This window comes from Schistocerca gregaria, chromosome 3 (genome assembly GCF_023897955.1).
Source record: "Schistocerca gregaria isolate iqSchGreg1 chromosome 3, iqSchGreg1.2, whole genome shotgun sequence".
Taxonomy (NCBI): Eukaryota; Metazoa; Arthropoda; class Insecta; order Orthoptera; family Acrididae; genus Schistocerca; species Schistocerca gregaria.
Window position 1 is genome coordinate 259,502,338 of NC_064922.1, and position 22,812 is coordinate 259,525,149.

Sequence of the window (22,812 nt, forward strand, 5' to 3'; positions counted from 1 at the left end):
CACGATTTTTTTTGTTCATCCTTAAACGATGAGACAAAAAACCAATAGAGATAAAATGATATAAAGGGTGTAGACGAGTTACTTCACACTACACTGTCCCTCTTCTCCTGAAGTCAACTACAAGCTACCTGCGACGAACTGATTAATGGATAAAGACTTTTATTTGTCGCATAGTTGATGATGTGACCGCATGTTATCACGTAGCAGGTGCAAATCGTAGCATAGCCAGAACTCAGACGAACCCGCAACAATGCGAGTATTCATATAAGTGAAATTTTCTTCTATTTAAATGCGATTCTTTAGTAGCAGGCCCTTTTCGGTAACAAGGAATAGACACATCGGTAATTTGAATGTAAAATGTATTGAATTACGTTGGTGAAAACTTGCAACATTGTGAAACAAATAAAGACTCCATACATCCATGTTCAACCCTCCCGATAATCTCTAATGTCACTGTCCTCTTTCATATACTTTTATAATGAATTTATTTAACGATAAGTCTTAAGTACATGAGAGTTTGAATAACTACATTCAAGACACAGCATTAGCTGCACTTCGTTATTAAAGTTTAAATGTGAATGTTAACGTCAGATATGAATCACTGTGAGAGATAACACTCTTACCAAGAACAGAAATAAGTCGTGGCAAAATGTCGCTCCGATGTTCGTTGCAATGGGGTTGTAAGACACCAGTAAGTGTGTAACAGTCACAATTGAATCGTATAAGTTCTTTAACAACCGTAATTGACGTTAACAGGTCTTTGAAGTTCACGTGAGCTAGTCCACACGCACTGAATTCGCAGCTCTCGTAATATAGTTCGTTGATTTCCATTCGTGAGGTAACGGGCGAGTTGTGGCGCCCTGAAAATATTCTAATTTCGTAGTTGGCGTGGGCACACGGGCCGCCCGGCAAGTCGGGGCTCGTCAGCAACCGCTTTATGCCGAACATTAGCTGGAGCAAGGGAGGGTAGCCCCAGCGCGTGGTCCAAGCTGACTGCATGGCTGGGAATTCCAAGTTGACGCTGTGTCGAGGACTGTGCTTTGAGTCGATGAAGGAGATTAGTATGCCGGGAGTGCCAAAGATGGCAGACTTTGTGAAACCACAACGGCAGACATTTCACAGTTCATGTAGAAATTAATAATAGCCGGACGAATCATGATACCCTGAAAAGAAACATGTACATTACCATTATTTGCACGACATTCTGATGGTGTAATCAGATTTTCAATATCATTATTAGTTTAAAGTTTAGTATCCGACTGTAAATTGTACAAGTCACACCCACCAACGAATTTACAAAATTTAAATGGTTCATCCGATCTTGTCGATCGACGTGTCTTTAGAAAGCTATTAGTGTAAACCTAAACTGGTTTGAATTACAGGCATGTAACTTGAATAGTACATGAGCCATTGGAGATCAAAGTGGCTATAAGTACTCCACAGTTACACGAAAAAACGGTAGCAGCATGCTTATAAACATATTTATTCGTCTATGTCTTTGTTTATATTCGATATATACTATTCATGAAGAAATTGGTCAAATATTTATTATGTTTTAGAAAGCATAGAGACATTAGGCTAGTGGCCCACCTTTTGTTGCTATTCCTTTGATATATGTTTATTTAATTTGTTTATGCATTTAATAATTCGTGTTAGAGCGTGTTTATGGTCGAGCCGTAGAAATATTTATTTAATTTCAAGTTATTTAAATGTAAATCCAGTATTTCACATGTGTTTCAATATGTTTGTGAGTGTACGTTGCTTTGGAGACATGGCGGGAGCGCTCAAGCCAATCACAGAGCTCAGTACTATGGTAGGCGACTACTGAAGTCAATGGAGAGACTGGATGGAAGTCGGGGAGGAGCACGGGGTCGCACGAGACAGAGGAGTGCTGGATTGGAAGGCGCGACAGAGGGTCGCATGGAATATGGGAGGGTGTTGAGAAGTTTGCGCGGGAGACAGAAATATTTCGTAGTGCCGACTTGTGCACTTATGAGATTTCCGTGGCTTCTGCAGTGAAGTAGTATGTATTTAGAAGTGAATATCGCGCGAGCTATGTCGTTGTTCATAACTAATTACTTGAAGTGGGAATCTATTGTTTCCCTTTTACTCAACTTATATTTTATTTAATTGCTGGACCGTCGACACTAATAAGTGTCTTGCAGAAATAAACGGCATTCGTAAAAGTACTTCTGCTATCGTACTCATCATTTAAAGTCGTTAAAATAGGACCTGCAGATTTTATTTAATTGCAAGCTTCCATTTATAAATTTCTATGCTACATCCAAAATTCGCAATTGCCGAGTATAGGAACCTTAGACCATTCGATTCATGTGTATATTCACATTGTATACTGTAGACTCAGCAGTACGTATCCTACCCCCTAGACAACGAAACCAGCCAAAACGGTCAATATTTAAACTCTGAGGCTGAGGGTACGTAGTTGAGAGCCACCATTAATGTTTTTGAAAGCCTGCACATTTAACTACCAAATCACTATTGGTGCTGGTTAAACGAGCACCAACAGTTCGTAAATCTTCATCAAAGCTAAGTACAGTACATGCCTGAATAAGGAAGCGAAAATTAATCAGTCAAAATCTTTGCCCTATTAACTCTCAGACATATTGCAATAGTTTCGATCCTATACAATGCATGAAAACATTTACCATCATTTAAACTTCAGTTGAAACATCCATTTACTTATTCCGAGCTATAAGAATCTCCATTTGAAGTTGCTTGGATAATGTTCCTTCCGTTAGAAAGTAACGAAATTGAAGATTATCGTTTTAAGCATTTCTCCCAACTGAAATATCTTAACATATTTTCTGAGCACTTATTACGGAAAATCGATCAGCAGTATATACATATCTGATAGAATACGATTTTTAATGTTCACAGTCGGTCATCAGATACAAAGTGAATGGAATCCATCATTATATTCATTAGCAAGACTTTTTAAAATTAAAATTCAGCCTCGACAATATCCTCCAGGAAGTCTGTTTGACTTCAGTACTGTTCGCTACACCCGTTGCCGAGTCGTCAGAACAGCACTGGAACGCCTTACCGAACTCGATCGTGAATCATGAAACAAATACAAAACAAACATTTTCGTACATCAATTCACATAAAATCTATAATACAAAATTATACTGAAGCGCCAAATAAACTGAAACAGGCATGCATATTCACATACAGAAATATGTAAACAGGCAAAATACGGCTCTGCGCTCGGCAACTCCTATATAAGACAACAAGTGTCTGGCGCAGTTGTTCTAACAACAATCGGTTATTGTTGCTACAATGACAGGTTATCAAGATTTAAGTGAGTTTCAACGTGGTGTTGTAGTCGGCGCACGAGCGATGGGACACAGTATCTCCGAGGTAGTGACGAAGTGGGGATTGTCCAATGCTACCATTTAACGAGCGTACTGTGAATATCAGGAATCCGGTAAAACATCAAATATCCGACATCGCTGCTGGCGGAAAAAGATCCTGCAAGAACGGGACCAACGACGACTGAAGAGAATCGTTCAGCGTGACAGAAGTGCAACCCTTCCGCAAACTGCTGCAGATTTCAATGCTGGGCCATCGACAAGTGTCAGCGTGCGAATCCTTCAACGAGGCATCATCGATATGGGCTTTCAGTGCCAAAGGCCCACTTGTGCACCCTTGATGACTGCACGACACAAAGCTTTACGCCTCGCCTGGGCCGTCAACACCGACATTGGACTGTTGATGACTGGAATCATGTTGCCTGGTTGGACGAGTCTTGTTTCAAGTTGTATCGGTCAGATGGACGTGTGCGGGTATGGAGACACCTCATGAATCCACGGGCACTGCATGTCAACAAAGGACTGTTGAAGCTGGTGGGGACTGTAATGGTGTGGGGCGTGTGCGGCTGGAGTGATATTGGACCCCTGATACGTCTAGATACGACTCTTGACAGGTGGCAAGTACAATACGTACTCCTACTTGCCTGTTGTCGCTCAACAGAACCTATCAGCATTTTGCACGCTTAATCATAAACGCAACAACACACTAAAACAACATAAGCATACTTTCCCTGTTATGTTGCCAAATGACAACAAACAAGTGAAAAATTGTGGCGGAACTGATAGCCACGTCTCCCCATCTACGTGCTCACTATGCTGAGAGAGACACGGCCGCAAGACAATGTTTAAAAACGAAATGTCGAACATATAGGAACAAAATTAAAAAAAAAAGACATCGCCAGTCATAATATTATCAAACCCCAGCATTTTTGCAACCCCAGACATTACCCCAGACAGGACAAAAAAGCAAAAGTGTCTGGGATAATCCCGGGCGTATGGTAAGACCATTCCATACAGCAAGCTCAGTACTAAACTGTAGAGACTACTCGACGGCGTTTTTGCATACAAACCCGATACGGTGTTTGGCGGACACGCCATATTGGCTAGGGATATTCTGGGTGTTAGCACTGATTGCGCTTGCCACGTTCGAGCCTTCGTTCCCTGAACTACAGGCTAAACCTAGATGGTGCCACGTAGTATCAGTAAACAGTAATTCCATTTCTCCTCTTTAGTAGAACGATTTGTAATTTGGCTCAACCCATCATGGCGGCTGTGATGTATTGCGTCACGGTTTGGCCTCATGGAATAGTCACTCCAGCTCACTGATCTACATTAAATTACACCTAACTGCATAAAAATATCTTTCTTAATTCACGATTTATTTTACAACGAAACTATTATACCCATGAATTAAACTGTCAAAGCATGATGTAAAAACTTCCTGTTCAGGTATCAGATATTCTGATTGCTTGTAATTTATTTCAATTATGGATTTATGGAACATATACTCATAAAATAAATAATCTGACTCAGAACAGTTGGAAAATTATTACTTATGGTATAGTCTCCTCACTGATCTTGAAATGCGTTCTCCGTTATAGCTCGTTTTATGGAACTAGGATTTTAATGAGAGTTTGCCTTAAACTGCTGCACAATAAATAATTAGGTAAGTTGTAGTCGTCTTGCTAAAACTGTTTAATGTCAGGCTTAATAAAGGTGTAAATCTCTGTGTCTGGGAAATTTATGTCTAGACGTGTTCCTGTTCCTATTGTTCTGTTCGCGTTTCTTTTTCTTGTGAATTTCTATCCACAAGAAAGAGAAATGCTCAAAGGAATGATTTTGGTAAAAACTGCTGCATTATGTGGACGGTGTAAGTACGTATAGATATTCTCCAATTTTTTTCTTTCTTGGATGGTCCAATAAGGAATCTTCTTTTACTTCATGGACCCAAATTGTTATTGAATTCTTATCTCACAAATATTTGAAGATTTTTTTGGTTAATCTACTATCTTGCATTCGACATAAATGTCCAAAAAATACTAGCCTTTTTCTTTGTTACTTCTAACATGTTTCTATGTTTCGATAAATGTCATCATTACTATATTATTTCCAACCTTCCATAGTGTTTCATGGGTCTAATATGTTCTTAATCTTTCGCCTTTCTGGTGGTCCCAATATATCTAAATTCTAGTTTAATGCTAGACATTGGCTTGCGTGTAGATAGTCCGGCTTAACTAGTGTGCTGTAATGTGTTATTTTTGCTTTTTCCAAACCATTTTGTTGGATTACATTCCCCATCTTTTCAATTTGGCCAATAATTGTTTTCAGAAATTTCGGTGCATTTTTATTGTTTTTAAAATATTCAATTTTTCTCTGCACAAATTTTTAAGCCGGACCCACTGGATATTCATTGTGAATGATTAATTTGTGTTACAGCAGATGCCACATTATCAGAAAATATAGCAAAGTCATCTTCAAATGCGAGACAGTGTAGTCCGACACTTTGGTTTCCTCTTTCCAGCCTTATTGGTGAATACTTATATTCATTGAATTACTCATTCTAAATGTCACTGTTTTTTCCTATCGCACAATTACAAAGAACTGAGGGTAGGCCATAATCTCTGTCGTACACCTGTTTGTTTCGAAGGGCTGAGATAATTCTCCCATAAATTTCACTTTGGGTAGTGCGCCTGGGTTTCACGAATTAAATTTACAAATTTAGATTTTGCACCAAGTTCTCAGACTGTTTTATCTATAGTTGTTTGTCTGTCAACTGAATAAATAGCCTTTTTGAGATCAACGAATACTACTACAATATCATTTGAACTCAGTAATCGGTGATGAATGATTCATTTCAGATTAAATATTTGTTCAGAATATGATCTACCGTTCCTAAAACCACGTTGATATTCACCTAAATGGCTATCCAGCTTTTTTCTTTTCTGTTTGGCAAAATCTTGAAAAATATTTTATGTGCAACTGGTAGTAAAGAAATTACTCTGTAGCTGTTAACATCTTATTTATTAGTTTACTTATGTAGTGGATGTATCAAAGCTACCCACCAATCTCCAAGATTATTTCTGTTTTCCATATGTCCTCAAAGATTAATTTTGGCTCATTTTTATTTTTGGTAGAAACTATTTCAAAATTTTTACGTTAATTGAGCCTTCTCCACTAGCTTTATTGGTTTATGGTTTTCATTACTTCTTGAATTTCTTTGATGGTCGGAGGTAAATTTCCTCCTAGGTTTTCGTGAACATTTGAGAATTACGGCTTAAGGTTTGGTTTTACCCAACAAAGAAACCGAACAAAATATTTTTCCAGTATTTCGCAAGTTTCGGTCTCAGTTAAGCCAAGTCTGCCGTTTTCATTTATGAAACACACACTTGGGGTTTTGAAGTCATTCAGTTTGCTCTTAAAAGTCTGACAAAAGCTACGGGTATCAGTTTTTAAAGATGTTTCTGAATTTTTGTAACGTTCCTCTTCTCAGAATGTCTTTTAATTCCACTAATTATTTTTGCTGTTTGCTTTCTTTGATGTTTACATTGAACCACAGTGTTGAATTTCTCTTGAACATTTCCACTTTTTTCAATTTTATCCCTCTCCGTTACATCTGCTTCATCTATTTCATTGCACCATTTTTTTATTTTAATTTTTAATTTTTGAGTGAGCCGTATGTTTCCTGTGCAACATTGTTAACTTATTTAGATGATTCCGGCCAATTCCATCTTTAGCATATTTTTGAATCGATACTTTCGCCAAAGTAAGTATGTCTGTATTATATTTTATTTGTTTTTGTGATTTTCGTTTCAATTTATTAGATAGAAGTTTAACCTTAATTTCCCCAGTGGGTTTTTTTGTTTTCTTTTCATTGACATTAATACTGATAAACACTAATATTGTTCAAAGTTTTATTTTATTAAGAGAACGTTGGCGGTTGCTGTCGTAGCTACACCTCGCTGAGGTCCAGCTTAGCTGTCAACGGGAATAGGCTTCGGCAGCAGGCGTAACGACCATCAGGCGTCGATAGAAATGGACTTGTTGACGAGCGGCGGTATGATGACCTTGGCGATACTGCCCCATGTGGAAAGCGACGTGGCGTATATTCCACTCACTTTATACGCTACTGAACAGCAGTGAGTCACTTATATGAGGACAAATCATCAGGAGACTACAGAAATGCGACTACGGATTCGCAGTAAAACGCTAACCCACCATTTGTTCTTAAAAAGCTGCGGATACTAACCATCCTCTATTGACAAAGTGCGTGTGCTCTCGCAAATGGAAATCTTCAGATACATGCGAAGAGAACAGCTAATAGGATACAACAAAAGTTAACAACACTCGTGTTATGTTCCTTTATGATTATCTCTGGGCCAACTAAAGTACTATAGCCGCTTGGGGTAACCTCGCGGTCTCGGGCTAAGGGTGCTCGGCTCTCCCCGTGGCGTAGATGGTTCGAGACCTCTCTCGGGAGTGTGTGTGTGTGTGTATTGTCCTTAGCGTAAGTTAGTTAAAGTTAGTTTCAGTTAGATTAAGTAGTGTGTAAGCCTAGGGATCGATGACCTCAGCAGTTTGGTCCGATAGAAACTTACCACCACCTCAAGCACTACAGAAACATCACACAATCGAATAATTGTAGTTTAGAAAGAAGAAATAAAAATTTTAAGTTTTACGGATTATATTGACTTCAGTCAGAAACGGAAAGTGGCTTAGAAGGCTATTTGGACGGAACGGATAGTGTCCTGGAAAGAGATAACAAGACGAACATTGACAGAGTTGAAGAAGGGCAAAGGAATGAAATCCATTTAAATCAGGTGATGCTGAAGGAATTAGATTAGGAAATGAAACACCAAACGCATCAGAAGAGTTTTGGTGTTTGGGATCAAAATAACTGATGATAGTAGAAGTAAACATGAATAAAAATGCGAGTTGGCACTAGCATGAAACTCTTTTCTGAAAAAGAGAACTATTTTGCTATTTAGACTAATATGAATTTAAATCTTAGGATGTCTTTCCTAAAAATATTTGTCTGTAGTGTAGCCCATATGAAAACGAAACGTTCACGATAAACAGTGCTCAGAGGAAGAGAAAAGGAGCTTTAGTGCTACAACAGAATGCTCAAAATTAGGTGGTCAGATTGAATATTTAATTTATAGGTACTATTGAATTTTGCTTATTCCTTCAAGGTCTCGCTGCGGGACACGGATTTGGGACCTACATCTTTAGTTTTATCGTTCTGAGAAGATATTTTATAATTTCTGTGTTTCTGTAGTTTCCTCTGGCAGGGAGATACGCAATATGTACACTACTGGCCATTAAAATTGCTGCACCACGAAGATGACGCGCTACTGACGCGAAATTTAACCGACAGGAAGAAGATGCTGTGATATGAAAATGATTAGCTTTTCAGAGCATTCCCACAAGGTTGGCGCAGGTGGAGACACCTGCAACGTGCTGACATGAGGAAAGTTTCCAACCGATTTCTCATACACAAACAGCAGTTGACCGACGTTGCCTGGTGAAACGTTGTTGTGATGCCTCGTATAAGGAGGAGAAATGCGTACCATCACGTTTTCGACTTTGATAAAGGTCGGATTGTAGCCTATCCCGATTTTGGTTTATCGTATCGCGACATAGCTGCTCGCGTTGGTCGAAATCCAATGTTAGCAGAATATGGAATCGGTGGGTTCAGGAGGGTAATACGGAACGCCGTGCTGGATCCCAACGGCCTCGTATCACTAGCAGTCGAGATGACAGGCATCTTATCCGCATGGCTGTAACAGATCGTGCAGCCACGTTTCGATCACTCAGTCAACAGGTGGGAACGTTTGCAAGACAACAACCATCTGCACGAACAGTTCGACGACGTATGCAGCAGAATGCACTATCATGGCTGCGGTTACCCTTGACGCTGCATCACAGACAGGAGCGCCTGCGATGTTGTACTCAACGACGAACCTGGGTGCACGAATGGCAAAACGTCATTTTTTCGTATGAATCCAGGTTCTGTTTACAGCATCATCATGGTCGCATCCGTGTTTGGCGACATCGCGGCGAACGCACATTGGAAGCGTGTATTCGTCATCGCCATACTGGCGTATCACCCGGCGTGATGGTATGGCGTGCCATTGGTTACACGCCTCGGTCACCTCTTGTTCGCATTGGTGGCACATTGAACAGTGGACGTTACATTTCAGATGTGTTACGACCCGTGGCTCTACCCTTCATTCGATCCCTGCGAAACCCTACATTTCAGCAGGATAATGCACGACTGCATGTTGCAGATCCTGTACGGGCCTTTCTGGATACAGAAAATGTTCGTCTGCTGCCCTGGCCAGCACATTCTCCAGATCTCTCACCAATTGAAAACGTCTAGTCATTGGTGGATGAGCAACTGGCTCGTCACAATACGCCAGTCACTACTCTTGATGAACTGTGGTATCAAGTTGAAGCTGCATGGGCAGCTGTACCTGTACACACCATCCAAGCTCTGTTTGATTCAATGCACAGGGTTATCAAGGCCGTTGTTATGGCCAGAGGTGGTTGTTCTGGGTATTGATTTCTCAGGATCTATGCACCCAAATTCCGTGAAAATGTAATCACATGTCAGTTCTAGCATAATATATTTCTCCAATGAATACCCGTTTATCATCTGCACTTTTTCTTGGTGTAGCAATTTCAATGGCCATTAGTGTAGTTCTGCCTCCATCTGAGTAGACTTTTAGAGGCTCTGTTTTAGCAGCTGTTTGGCAGGAGTGCATTGTCTGTGGTGTAAAGTTAAATCAAAACCCCACATCCTAAATACTAAGGCGCAATACTTGATCACTTTCTGACATTTAGGAACATATTGAAATATTCAAACAAGAAAGTAAAAATAGAAACAATATTATTAGAAAGCAGAATGAAACAAGCCGAATTTACATAAGGCTTTCCATAAAGCAACACAATGGATTGTGTTTCCTGTTGTCGAATACTGTGCTCTTGTGTGGGCTAGAACTACAGAGCCTATATGGACTCTCTATGACAGAACCAGTCATTTCAGCAACAATGATGTTCAGTTAAACGACGCAATGAAAACAGTCCCTGGCACGCTAAAATCAGCACTAGCTCCTTGGCTTCATGTCTTGTCTAACACAGCACCACCAGAGCTCAGACAACAACAGCCTATAGAGCGAGAATGGAGTTAGATATACAACGGATCAGTTCCTATGACTCTGTACTTAACAAAATTCTTTCTTGAATGAAATTTTCAATCTGCAGCGGAGTTGTGCGGTTGTATGAAACTTCCTAGCAGATTGAAACTGTGTACCGGGCCGAGTCTCGAACTCGGGACCTTTGCCTTTCGCGGGCAAGAAGAGCTTCTGTGACGTTTGGAAGGTAGGAGACGAGACACTGGCAGAAGTAAAGCTGTGAGGACGGGGCGTGAGTCGTGGTTTGGTAGCTCAATCGGTAGAGCACTTGCCCGCGAAAGGCAAAGGTCCGGAGTTCGAGTCTCTGTCCGTCACACAGTTTTAATCTGCCAGGAAGTTTGAAACTTCTTTCTTACTTTCCACATATCTAGCGAATATCTAGAAAGCCTTTGTGGGTTCTAAACAGTCTCCAGCAACCTTCTCATTGCGATTTAGAAGAGCACTGGAAATCTAACTGTACACTGTTTGCCGGACAAGTTCTGGCGAATCAGATTGATCCTGCCGTATCACCAAGCATGCAGCCGCCAATACAACAGAGTCAAGCATACAAATTGCAAAGCATCTTTTATTAATGTATGTGACTGTAGCGCTACAGAGCTAACGGTAGACCATATTATTCGTGAATGTCCGAGAAGATTTCAATGGCACTTCAACGATTTCATAAAGGCCTCCCCAAAGTCTATTTCAGGATAAGGTGCGCTACAAATAGAGCGTTGACGATACTGTGAAATTAATTTCGTCTCCAATTGTTCACATGCTATAATTCTATATTAGGTTGTAAATATCTTAGTATGTTTACTTTACGTATTATTTTAATGTTTTACATGCGTCACATTAGTCTGCAGTTTTGTACCACGCTGAATAATTAACAAAAATAAATAACGTACTGAACAGATAAAAGACAGGTAAAAGGAAGAAAGGTATGGGGCTGCTTGAGTAAAAGAAAGATAGGGCGATTGGACATATCGTGGTGCATAAAGGGACACCCAACTTGGGAATGGAGGGAAGAGGGGGAACTTGGTATTATTCAGGGAGACAAAAGCTTGACCACAGCAAGCGAGTGCCAATGTACGTAGGCTGCCATAGTTACAAAGAAATGAAGAGACCTGCACGGTACATATCAGCCATGGAGAGTTCCATCGAACCACTCTTTGGGCCGAAAACGGCAACAACACACAGACTGCTCCAGTGCAACAAGAGAATATGAGAAGTGCTCACGGACACAGCATATCAAGAAGAAAAAGTTAGCCGATTAGATACAAATTTACACGAACAGATAAAAAACTGAGAAATAATACTGTGTTCTGTTTATTAAGTATGAGAGAATGAATGTTACAACTGCCATGAGACGATTCAGTACTAGTCGAAACATTGGCACTCGTAGAGGTCGTAACTATAACAACTTTTTCCAAATTCTGGAAGCTCTAACATTCAACGATTCACAAAATCTTAGGAAATCAATTTTCTACAAAAATTGAAAAATAAGAGACATGTAAAAACGTTCTGAAGGTAACAGTTCAGTATTAACGAGTGAAGGAAAAATGTCAGAACGCAGAATTCATCTGACTGAAATCTGATATCGGTATTAAACACAAAGCAATATCAGTGTAATTAGCGGAAGATGTAATTAGGAGCGGAAAGCAGTTGAGCATAAAAATCCCCAGCGCTGATTATCTCCTGATCATAGAACGAGTAACATTCTTGTGGTCGAGATAATGGAATGTTAATCAAAGATTGAGAGTCAAGAGGTAAATGCGACTAAATACCGTCATACCACGATGACCGCTATTTGGTTTGCAAAATCCACTAAACTGACGAAAATGATTGCTCCCATTTCTTCCACAACCAGTTGTGTAAAATTGGCGGATCGGACACTATTTTCTGCAAATGTGATTACCCGTAACGAACTTTCACATAATTCACATGCTCGTCCACTGGAAACGATATAAGAGAAGCAAAATGAAATCTTTATAGGAGCTCTTGAAACATACTCACCGCGTTTGCTTTATACCAGTGTTTTGAAATTTCAACTCAGAATGCACGTCACATCACAGCCAAGTTTATTGCAAAGGAAGACATACGTAAATGGAAAGACTGATGTTGAATCAAGGAATTAACTGCAATGAGCAATGTTACTACAAACAACTTATTAGCTATCAACCGTCAAATAACAACATTATCACATTTCTTTAATAGCCTCTACTTGATAGTAGACTTAAGAATTATATTTTATATTAACTGCTTTGTTGTATTTATTTACTGAAGTATGCAGCTTATGTAACACTTACTTCGGAACACCAGGTCTTAATATAGGGTGAGCACAAAGTCTTGCCCTGATTATAAAAATTTATAACAGAATAACCGTTTGACTTAATAAGCTACATTTGATGCCGTTACATAGGTTAGTGTTACTAGTTGTTGTGACAAATAGATGGCGCTAGTGCTCCACAACACCGACGCTCTCTGTTAGGTCGCGTTAGTTGCTGGCGAAATAGCGTCGAAGCAGGAAAAAGCGCAATGTGTGTTTTGGTTTCACGAAACAAAATCTCCCATCAGTGTTCAGCGTAAATTTCGGGCTTCTTATGGACGCAGCCCTCCTGACGTTAAATTAATAAAGCGATGGTATGCAAAGTTAAACGAAACAAGCAGCGTTGAAGATCGTCCTCGAAGCGGCAGGATTCGTGTGAGTGATGCAACTGTTGACCGTGTTCGTTAATCGTTTCAACGGAGTCCGTCTAAATCAACTCGTCAAGCATCACGTGAACTTCAAAAACCGCAAGCAAGTGTGGTGAAGATTCTTCATGAAAGGCTTAGGTCGCATGCTTACAAAATGTAAATCGTGCAGGCCTTGTAACCAAATGATTTGCTGGCACGTGCTGAATTTACAACTGAGATTTTCAACATGATTGATAGCGCTACCGATGAACCTACCTTTCATGTCAGTGAAATGGTAAATAGGCATAATGTCCGTATATGGGGTTCCGGGTCTCCACATGCTACTGTACAGTTACAGCAAGACAGCGAAAACGTGAATGTTTGGTGCGGCCTCATTCAAAACAAGGTTTTTGGACAATTTTTCTTCGCGGAAAAATCCATTACCGCTAACGTTTACTTGGACGTTTTGCAGCAGTTCATTGCCCCACAGTTAGAAGAATATCAATCACGGATTCTTTTCCAGAAAGATGGAGCACCCCACCCCCCTCCTCCCTCTCTGGGTTTTGATAGTGCGTGATTTCCTGGATGAAACATTTCCGGATCAGTGGATTGGAAGGAACGGTCCAACACCCTGGCCACCTCGCTCTCCTGACATTGCGACCCTTGACTTTTTTTATCGGGCTATATCAGGGACACAGTCTTCGTCACACCTGCTGCTGACGTCGACGAACTAAAGGCTAGGGATTAGGGGTTGGGTTTTTTGGGGAAGGAGACCAGACATCGAGGTCATCGGTCGCGACCGTTACGCTCGCAGGTTCGAATCCTGCCTCGGGCATGGATGTGTGATGTCCTTAGGTTTAAGTAGTTCTAAGTCTAGGGGACTGATAACTTCAGGTGTTAAGTCCCACAGTGCTCAGAGCCTTTTTTTTTTTTTTTTTTTTTTTTGTTTTGAGGTAATCGGTCTTATCGGATTAGGGAAGGATGGGAAAGGAAGTCGGCCGTGGCCTTTCAAAGGAACCATCCTGGCATTTACCTGGAGCGATTTAGAGAAATCACGGAAAACCTAAATCAGTATGGCCGGACGCGGGATGAAGGCTAGGATACAATCTGCTGTGGGTACTGTGACAGAACACATGTTACGAAACACCTGGCGGGAACTGGAATACCGCTTCGACATTCTCCCAGCTACCAAGGGAGCACACGGTGAGGTTTACTAACGTAAGTGGCCTTTAAAAATAACCAGTAGCACTAACCTATTAACGGTATTAAATGTAAATTATTATCTCAAACGGTTACTGTAATAAATTGTTGTAATCAGGGCAAGACTTTGTGCTCAACCTATACTATAGCACGTGATTTGTATATGGTACGATGTGGAAATACATAATAGTTTTAGTACACTATAAACGGTACCTGACAAGTGCAAAAATGTTACTATACTGTGACTGCAGTACCTAAAATGTATATAAGGTGAAAATCTAAAAAAAATATCTACACGTCTTCTTTTTGTCATTTTTTTCACTTCTCTGAACAGATTTATCCGGAGATAGACGTGATGCTCGGCGTTCTATGCATATTGTTAACTGTTGTCCATTCACAGCTTGTTATCGTACTATGAAACTATTTCCTTGGATAATGCTGCAAATACTATTTAAGTATTGATTCTAAAATACGTAAGGTATGTGTCGACCAGTGAGACTATTATGTGAAATAGGTAACCATGCATCCTAGAGAAGTCTTTACACATCTTTTTATACTTTAATCCTTGTACATATGATCCTTAATGCTGTCTGTGAAGGATAATAAAGACAACTTTCTGAAGACCTACAATATTAGACAAAAAAAATCATTGACGTTGCGACTTGGCATCCTTGTCTAGGGTCCAGTATAGGAACTTGTATACTAGAGAAAGGACTTTATTAAGCTGTCTACAGACGTGAGACAAGAAATAGGGAAACGTTACAAATATAAAAGAAAAAGATATTTTATTAAACATTACCTTTATAAACTACCTGATTATCCAGACGCGAAGATTAAGAATCACTGTTAGCAGCATGAAAAGTATCTTTTTTGCAAATAAGCTTTTATTTTCTTTATACGTAGATAATTGCTATTCTCTGGAAATTATAAGGGTGCAGATCTAGGGTAAGGTCAGCTGTAGTGGCCAGTGCTGGTAAAGAGGGCACATCGTGTTACTGTTTTGGAGATTGCTGCAGCCTAGTGGCGAACATTTAAACTCGTTCGAAGAGACTCTTTTGGTTTCGTCAGTGAGTTTCGTGGCGATAATTGCACACGCATCTTCCCAGTGAAATATTTTGTGTTTTCTCTACGTCTAACGTAAGGCAAGTGACAAATTCATCATGATTTATAAAAAAATATGCATTGTCACAGTTAATTACTACAGTACTGGTAAAACGTTCTACTTTAGCGTTCGAAACCACAAGTTTATGAAGCGTCTAGGGTGAGTAATTTCGTGTTCAGACAACATTTATCGTAATGGCGTCCAATCGGTAATACTGGCTACTTTGGCGAAACATATATTTTGTAATGTATTTATCATGTATACAATAACATAAATATACTGAGACATTATGTATTAACAACTGCTATACAAGAAAATCTCTGCAATAATCATGGAATTCCCAAGCTATGCAACAGGCATTGGATGCTGTAACAAAAGAAAAGATTCCGTTTGCTACAGCAGCAAAACAATTCAGTGCCGGAAAAGTTCCTGAGAAAAAAAAGGTGGTGATACTGAAGACAAAAGATTTTTGGGAACTTCAAATGTGTATTAAACCAAGAACAAGAAGAACAACTCGTTAGTCATATTTTTTACATTAACAAAAATGTAATGGCATTTCAGCTTTTATAATATAAGACATCCATTCAACAAAGAGAAAAAGATGACGAGAAAAGTTTGGGTGATACAGTTTAGGAATAGACATCCAAACACACGCCTAAGGAAACGAGATCCCACTCCATATGAGACTTATTTTTCGTGTTCACTGTCTCTGGCCACTTTGCCTCACCTCCAGAGCAAAGTGACCATTTTGCAGATTTTCAATGAAGATCACTTTTCTACTGCCAAAAGAGCATTTGAATAATAATAGAATTGTTTTATAATTTCAGTTTACACAAACATATTTCATGTCCTTACCTATGACATGATGTCAGAGAAAAAGAAGGTTTTTCTTAGAGTGGTCACTTTTCTTGGTTTTCCCCTAATATTGTATTAGTCATAAATTGGTGTACACGCATCAGTCGCACAAACCAACATGTTCGTCTAAGCTCTTCAACGACAGCGTCCTTCAACTTGTACTTGTGTGCTTTTTCCTCTTTCACTGCGACAGCTGAAAATTGAGTGAAGAGCAAATATACATGTGTGATATTTAGCAAAATGTAAGGTAATCTAAAAAGTATAATAATCACAGAAACAGCGAAACTAAACTGAAAGACATCAATTTCATTTGATGGATATATATTACAATGTCAGGTGAGTATAAGTCCCCTACTGTCGGAGCTAGAAGAATTAGCGACAATCGTAGACGATGAGAACACGAAAACAACTTTCTCCTGTGTGTGACGGCGGCGCAGTGATTAAGTGTCAGACTAAAACTTTCCAGTCGATCCTTACATTGTTTTCTATCAGTTTTCTCTCTTTAATCTTTGGCATTCATTTGACGATGTGATATTTGCCGAGATGAAGAGAGGGTCGCAGCCCACATTGAGCTGTAAGTGGTCCTGTAACAGAGTGGGTAAGTCAATTCTAAGGTCGGAGGAAGAAAAGGATATACCAACGTCGAGCTAGGCTCTATGACGTTCAAGTCAACTTTTGTGTTGAGGACAGTCCTGGCTTTACCATCTTCCGTTTTCTCAACCGTTAGATACAGCCCACTTTAGTACGTATATAAATAATTATCAGCACACTCGTAATGATATGATAAAATATTGATTTAAGCATCTGGAATATGGAGGAGCCGGCCGTTGTGGCCGAGCGGTTCTAGGCGCTTCAGTTCGGAACCGCGCTGCTGTTACGGTCGCATGTTCGAATCCTGCCTCGGGCATGGATGTGTGTGATGTCGTTAGGTTAGTTAGGTTTAAGTAGTTAAAATCAATGGGACTGATGACCTCAGATGTTAAGTCCCATAGTGCTTCGAGTCATTTGAGCCAATACGGAGAAAACAAATCAGGGGAGTATTACTTCATGATCAGAACGTACGATGGCCTTTTCAAGCCTCTCGGTGTGTTTTCAAGTCGACCGAATGGTTCAAAAACACATTTTAAAACAAAAAGAAAGAAAACCGACGCACACCAAGAAATTATCCGATGAAAAGGGAATCAGTATACTGAACCAACGGCCAAACAAATTATTATAATTTCAGAAGAATTGGAGATTTATTGAAGAGAAAGAGCTTCACAAACTGAGCAAGAGAGTAACGCATTTGTCCTATTTTGGCTCTTAAGCAGGCAGCTATCCGGCACGGCACTGATTGCTAGAGTTTGAAACCTCTTTAATTAAGTGAGTATGGCTGTACTTAAATTGCAGAATGACTGAGACTCAAAGTATCCATGCGCTACGCAATGTGACTGCTCAAAAAAAGATAACCTGACTTCAAATAATTAATTCAAAAAAATAGCCCTGACTAAAAAGAAATCCTAGGAATAACTTATACATTTCATTCAGCACTTAAAAGAATGGCCCTGACTAAAAAGAAATCCTAACAATAACCTATACATTTCATTAAGCACTTACCTCACAAAAATCTTCATCACGCGAACTAGTGCAATACAGCGAGCGTCAATACTTCCAGCTAAATAAAAGATTCTAACTACTAAAGCTACTAACTACTAATAGACATGTGGTTCGCAAAGGAAAGATTTTGTTGCAAACCAAATAATGTACTTTTTACCTTAATAATGTGACATCCAGTTCAAACACGAATATAAATCGTCGTTGACATCTAGTACAAAGGTATATAATCATGAATAATATTCAATCTCCAAGTCGGATATTTCCAGATCGTTAGCCTACGCTAACACTTCAGCTACCCTCCATCAATGCTAACTTCTCACATCTAACATCCATCACTGCTGGTTGTTCACCTCCAACTGCCCAACAGTACTTCCATCACTGCTGGCGACTAACTTCCAACTGCCCAACAGTAGCGGCGATTAACTTCCAACAACGAGTCCGACCAGCCACAGAGTCTCTTACAAAGAAAACGCAGTCATAGATACAATGCAAAGCGCTACACAGCGCTGCCAACACAGAAGCAGCCTACTTTACAAGTTTTTGGCAGTCCTCATGGGAAATATCGTGCCAAACTCTGTCCAATTGGGGAGTTAATTCGTCCAAATCCCGAACTGGTTGGAGAGTCCTGTCCATAATCCTCCTAACGTTCTCAGTTGGGTAGATAGCCGGCGACCTTAATGGCCAACATATGGTTTGGCAAGCACAAAGACAATTAGTAAAAGCCCTCGCCTTGCTCGGACAGGCATTATCTTACTGAAACATAAGCCCAAGATGGCTTGCTATGTAAGACAACAAAACGGGGCGTAGAATACGAGGGGCGTTTGAAGAGTCCTTGCAAAGTCCTAGAGATGGCACCACCGGCGCGTATCGAGGTCATGTTTAGTTAGTAGCATCTTTGGAAAGAACTCACACCAAGTTTCAGCCATATTGGTCTATTTATTTGTGTTTGGCACTCGTGTGAATCAAGGAAGTCGAGTGATTGTCAAAAAATGGACGAAAAAGAATTTCGTGTGGTGATTAAATAGTATTTTAAGAAAGACAAAACGCCTCAGGAGACTAAAAAGAAGCTTGATAAACATTACGGTGACTCTGCACCTTCGATTAGAATAGTTTATAAGTGGTTCCAAAAGTGTCGGAGTGGCCATATGGGCACAAATGATGCTGAAAGTTCTGGACGCCCTGTGGAGGTTACGACTCCAGAAATCATTGATAAAATCCATGATATGGTGATGAATGACAGAAGAGTTAAGCTGCGTGAGATTGCTAGTGCTGTGGGAATCTCGAAGGAACGGGTACATAATATTTTGCATAAACATTTGGACATGAGAAAGCTGTCCGTAAGATGGGTTCCACAGCTACTCACGCTTGACCAAAAACGGAATCGTGTGAAGTTTTGCAAGGATGGTTTGCAGCTATTCAGGTAGATTCGGCAGGACTTTAAGCGTCGTTTCGTCACTGTGGATAAAACATGGATACATTACTATACTCCTGAGACCAAATAACAATCTAAACAATGGGTTACCAAGGGAGAATCCGCACCAAATAAGGCGAAGACCATTTCTTCGGCAGGAAATGTTATGGCGACTGTCTTTTGGGATTCGAAAGGGATAATCCTAACCGATATCTGGAATAGTGTAAAACTATTACAGATGCATATTATTCATCGTTATTCGACCATTTGAAAACCGAGCTGCAAGAAAAACGCCGGCGATTGGACCGCAAAAAAGTCCTTTTCCATCACGACAATGCACCAGCACACACCTCAGCAGTTGTGGTCGCAAAATTTGTGGAAATAGGATTCCAACTCGTTTCACATCCCCGCTCCCTCGCACTACTGTTCGTTCCCCAATTTGAAGAAATAGCTGGTGGGACAAAGAGTTTTTCAAACGAGTAGGTGATTGCAGCAACTAACAGCTATTTTGCAGACTCGGACAATTCCTACTATTCGGAAGGGATCAACAAATTAGAACAGCGTTGGGCGAAGTGTATAAGTCTAAAAGGAGACTATGTCGAAAAATAAGAAAGGTTTACCCCAAACACGTAAGTAGTTTTTATTTTTGCACAGACTTTTCTAAAGCTACTCGTGTGTTGGACGTACCGCAGTGCTGTAAAGGTGTCGCGGAATAAAAGCAAAGGGGTCCTGTTATTGCAAGAGATGACACTCCGAACCATCATCCCTTGTTGTCGCGCCGTACATCGGGCGACAGTGAAGTCGGCATTCCATCGCTGTCCAGGGCGCTTCCAGACACGTTTTCAGTCAGCAATCTCATGAGTGGAGTAGAATTGTCTTCAGTGATGGGTCCCGCTTCTAGCTGAGCGATAAGATGCCAGCCGGACTGTCGCCCGCCGTACGGCCCGATAACAAGGGGTTATGGTATTGGCTGTCATTTATATTCATAGCAGAACCCCTCTGGTTGTCATCCGAGGCACCATTACAGCGCAGTGGTGCGTCGACGATACTCTACGCTCAGTTTCGTTGCCCTTGGTGCCAAGCCACCCTGGACACGGCGGGAGTCCCTACTGCTTGTCTTCGTACTTGCCATACCCTACAGGATGACTTCCAACAGCTCTATCAATCAATGGTAAACCGAATAAGCGCTTGCATAAGGGCCATAGGTGAACCAACGCATTACCGACTTGCTCAAGTTGTGAAGCTCTTTCTCTTGAATAAGTGGTCCAATTTTTTCTGAAAATTAAATCGGTTGTTTGTCTGTGAATGCACATAATTTCTATTGATTTCTGTTCCCTCGTGATAATTCCTTTGTGGTTCGTCGTTTCCTCCTGTCTTAGAGTGTATGATCACATTCAGCTGGTTCTATCGTGCTACGCCGCCCTGTGGTACACTTGTCATCAGAACTGGCCTTGGAGTGTGCTATCGCAAGTAACTCACTGTCGCACTGTGGCGAACGGCTGAGTATCACGGGCAGTGACGTGCTGCTGACTAGGCGCGCCTGACTACGTGTAAGCTGACCGCAACGCTTTCTGAATCATCGAAACGCTGTGGAGTTACTGATCTCTGATTTACATACTGTAGTCTGTCTAAAATAATGGGCACATTCAGTCACAGAAAACATTTTATTTAAAATCAGAAAATACTTTTAATATTTCGTCAGTTGCAACAATTTAAGAAGAGGGGATATGTTGAAAAACATCTCCCTGCACCACTGCGCACTTTTGTGCTCGTGAAATCACGCTTCAAATCACTTTATGCACGACTGTAACATCGTATGTTTCAATACACCAGCAACAGATTCTAGAAAATGTGAATAGAATGTCAACGAAGGTGCAAGAAAAGCCGGCCACTGTGGCCGAGCGGTTCTAGGCGGTTCAGTCTGGAACCGCGCGACCGCTACGGTCGCAGGTTCGAATCCTGCGTCGGGCATGGATGTCTGTGGTGTCCTTAGATTATTTAGGTTTAAGTAGTTCTAAGTTCTAGGGGACTGATGACCTCAGATGTTAAGTCCATAGTGCTCAGAGCCATTTGAAACATTTTTTCAATACACTAGCGTATGTTTTGCTTCAGTTAGTCTACCGATTAAGGGTTATTTTCTTTCAGATATCCTCCTGGATAATAATCACAAGCAGACAAACCAGCGAACGAGGACGCCACAAACCTTTACTGACTGGCCGCGGTGGTCTCGCGGTTCTAGGCGCGCAGTCCGGAACCGTGCGACTGCTACGGTCGCAGGTTCGAATCCTGCCTCGGGCATGGATGTGTGTGATGTCCTTAGGTTAGTTAGGTTTAAGTAGTTCTAAGTTCTAGGGGACTAATGACCACAGCAGTTGAGTCCCATAGTGCTCAGAGCCATTTGAACCATTTTTGAACAAGCGTTTACTTACTTGGCTATCTTCTGTGAAGTCTTCCTCTGTAAGAGAAACCGAATGACGAGACGTGTAGCATGTAGCTTCACCTTGCTGAAAAACGCAGTACTCCTTTTTACTGAGAGCTGAAGTTCTAGAAAATGAGATGATAAACACCTGCACTGACTGTGGTTTCAAGCAACATCGGGCCGACAATTCCTCTCCCAGAAACCGTCCACCAAAACCCGATTTTTTTTTTAATTTTGAAGAGGAATTTAGTGCACAGTGTGAGAGTTTGCGGTGGACCAATAGCAATTAGTTTGACTATTCACATAGCCAGAAAGCCGTAACCAAGTTTCATCGCTCTCTCTAAAATACGGTTTTAAGTCTGCGAACATTTTGCAAAAAATTACTGCTAGCCGGAAAGAAAACAGCGTTGCTGCTTACGCTACTGACAGGTGTTAAACGTACTTCGTGTCATTCTGTATTTAAGTCTTTACACATTAACCTTCACCGCATTTAGCGTGTTGAGGCATCACTTCCGACATAAAACAAAGAGGATTAAGTACTACGAATGACTCCTTAAAAAGAGTGTGGATGTGCCTGCAAACAAACAATAAAATTAATTACGTAACTTTATGTTTTGAGGTGACAACTGAAGCTTTGTGGCTACCTTAGTATACCCCACAACTCGATCTATGTTCCTGGAAGGAACACACTCTACATAGATCTGCACAAGACGCAGTGTGCCCAGGGTGACTTTGTTCCTCGTTCTTTTGTACTTCCTGTCTAGAGGGAGATTGCCAACGAATCGTAGAACGTTATCTCTAGTTTTCGCCTGGCCTGAGTGTACAAAGAGCTCCGCAGAATCGGCACTGCCCGCGACTATAAGCAGTTCTGCGCAACCCAAGGGAAGGAGGAAGGGAGAAGGATGGGGTGGTAGTGGTGGTGGCGGTGGGATGGGGGCGGGTGGGGGGGGGGGGGGTTGAGGTGGATCGAAGACAGAGCACACGATCAGTCACTTAGCTAAGTGTCAATTTATTTTCAAAGATACTATATTGCTAACTTCATTTTAAAT

General features: G+C 40.8%; 1 long non-coding RNA gene across 1 annotated transcript; it reads right to left on the reverse strand.

The window, feature by feature from the left end:
- Positions 1 to 415: 415 nt before the first annotated feature.
- Positions 416 to 18,320, reverse strand: LOC126356160 (uncharacterized). Its single transcript, XR_007565598.1, has 3 exons — positions 18,091 to 18,320; positions 16,338 to 16,530; positions 416 to 1,163 (listed from the first exon to the last, which is right to left on the reverse strand). It is a non-coding gene; the product is annotated as an uncharacterized LOC126356160 (long non-coding RNA).
- Positions 18,321 to 22,812: the final 4,492 nt, after the last annotated feature.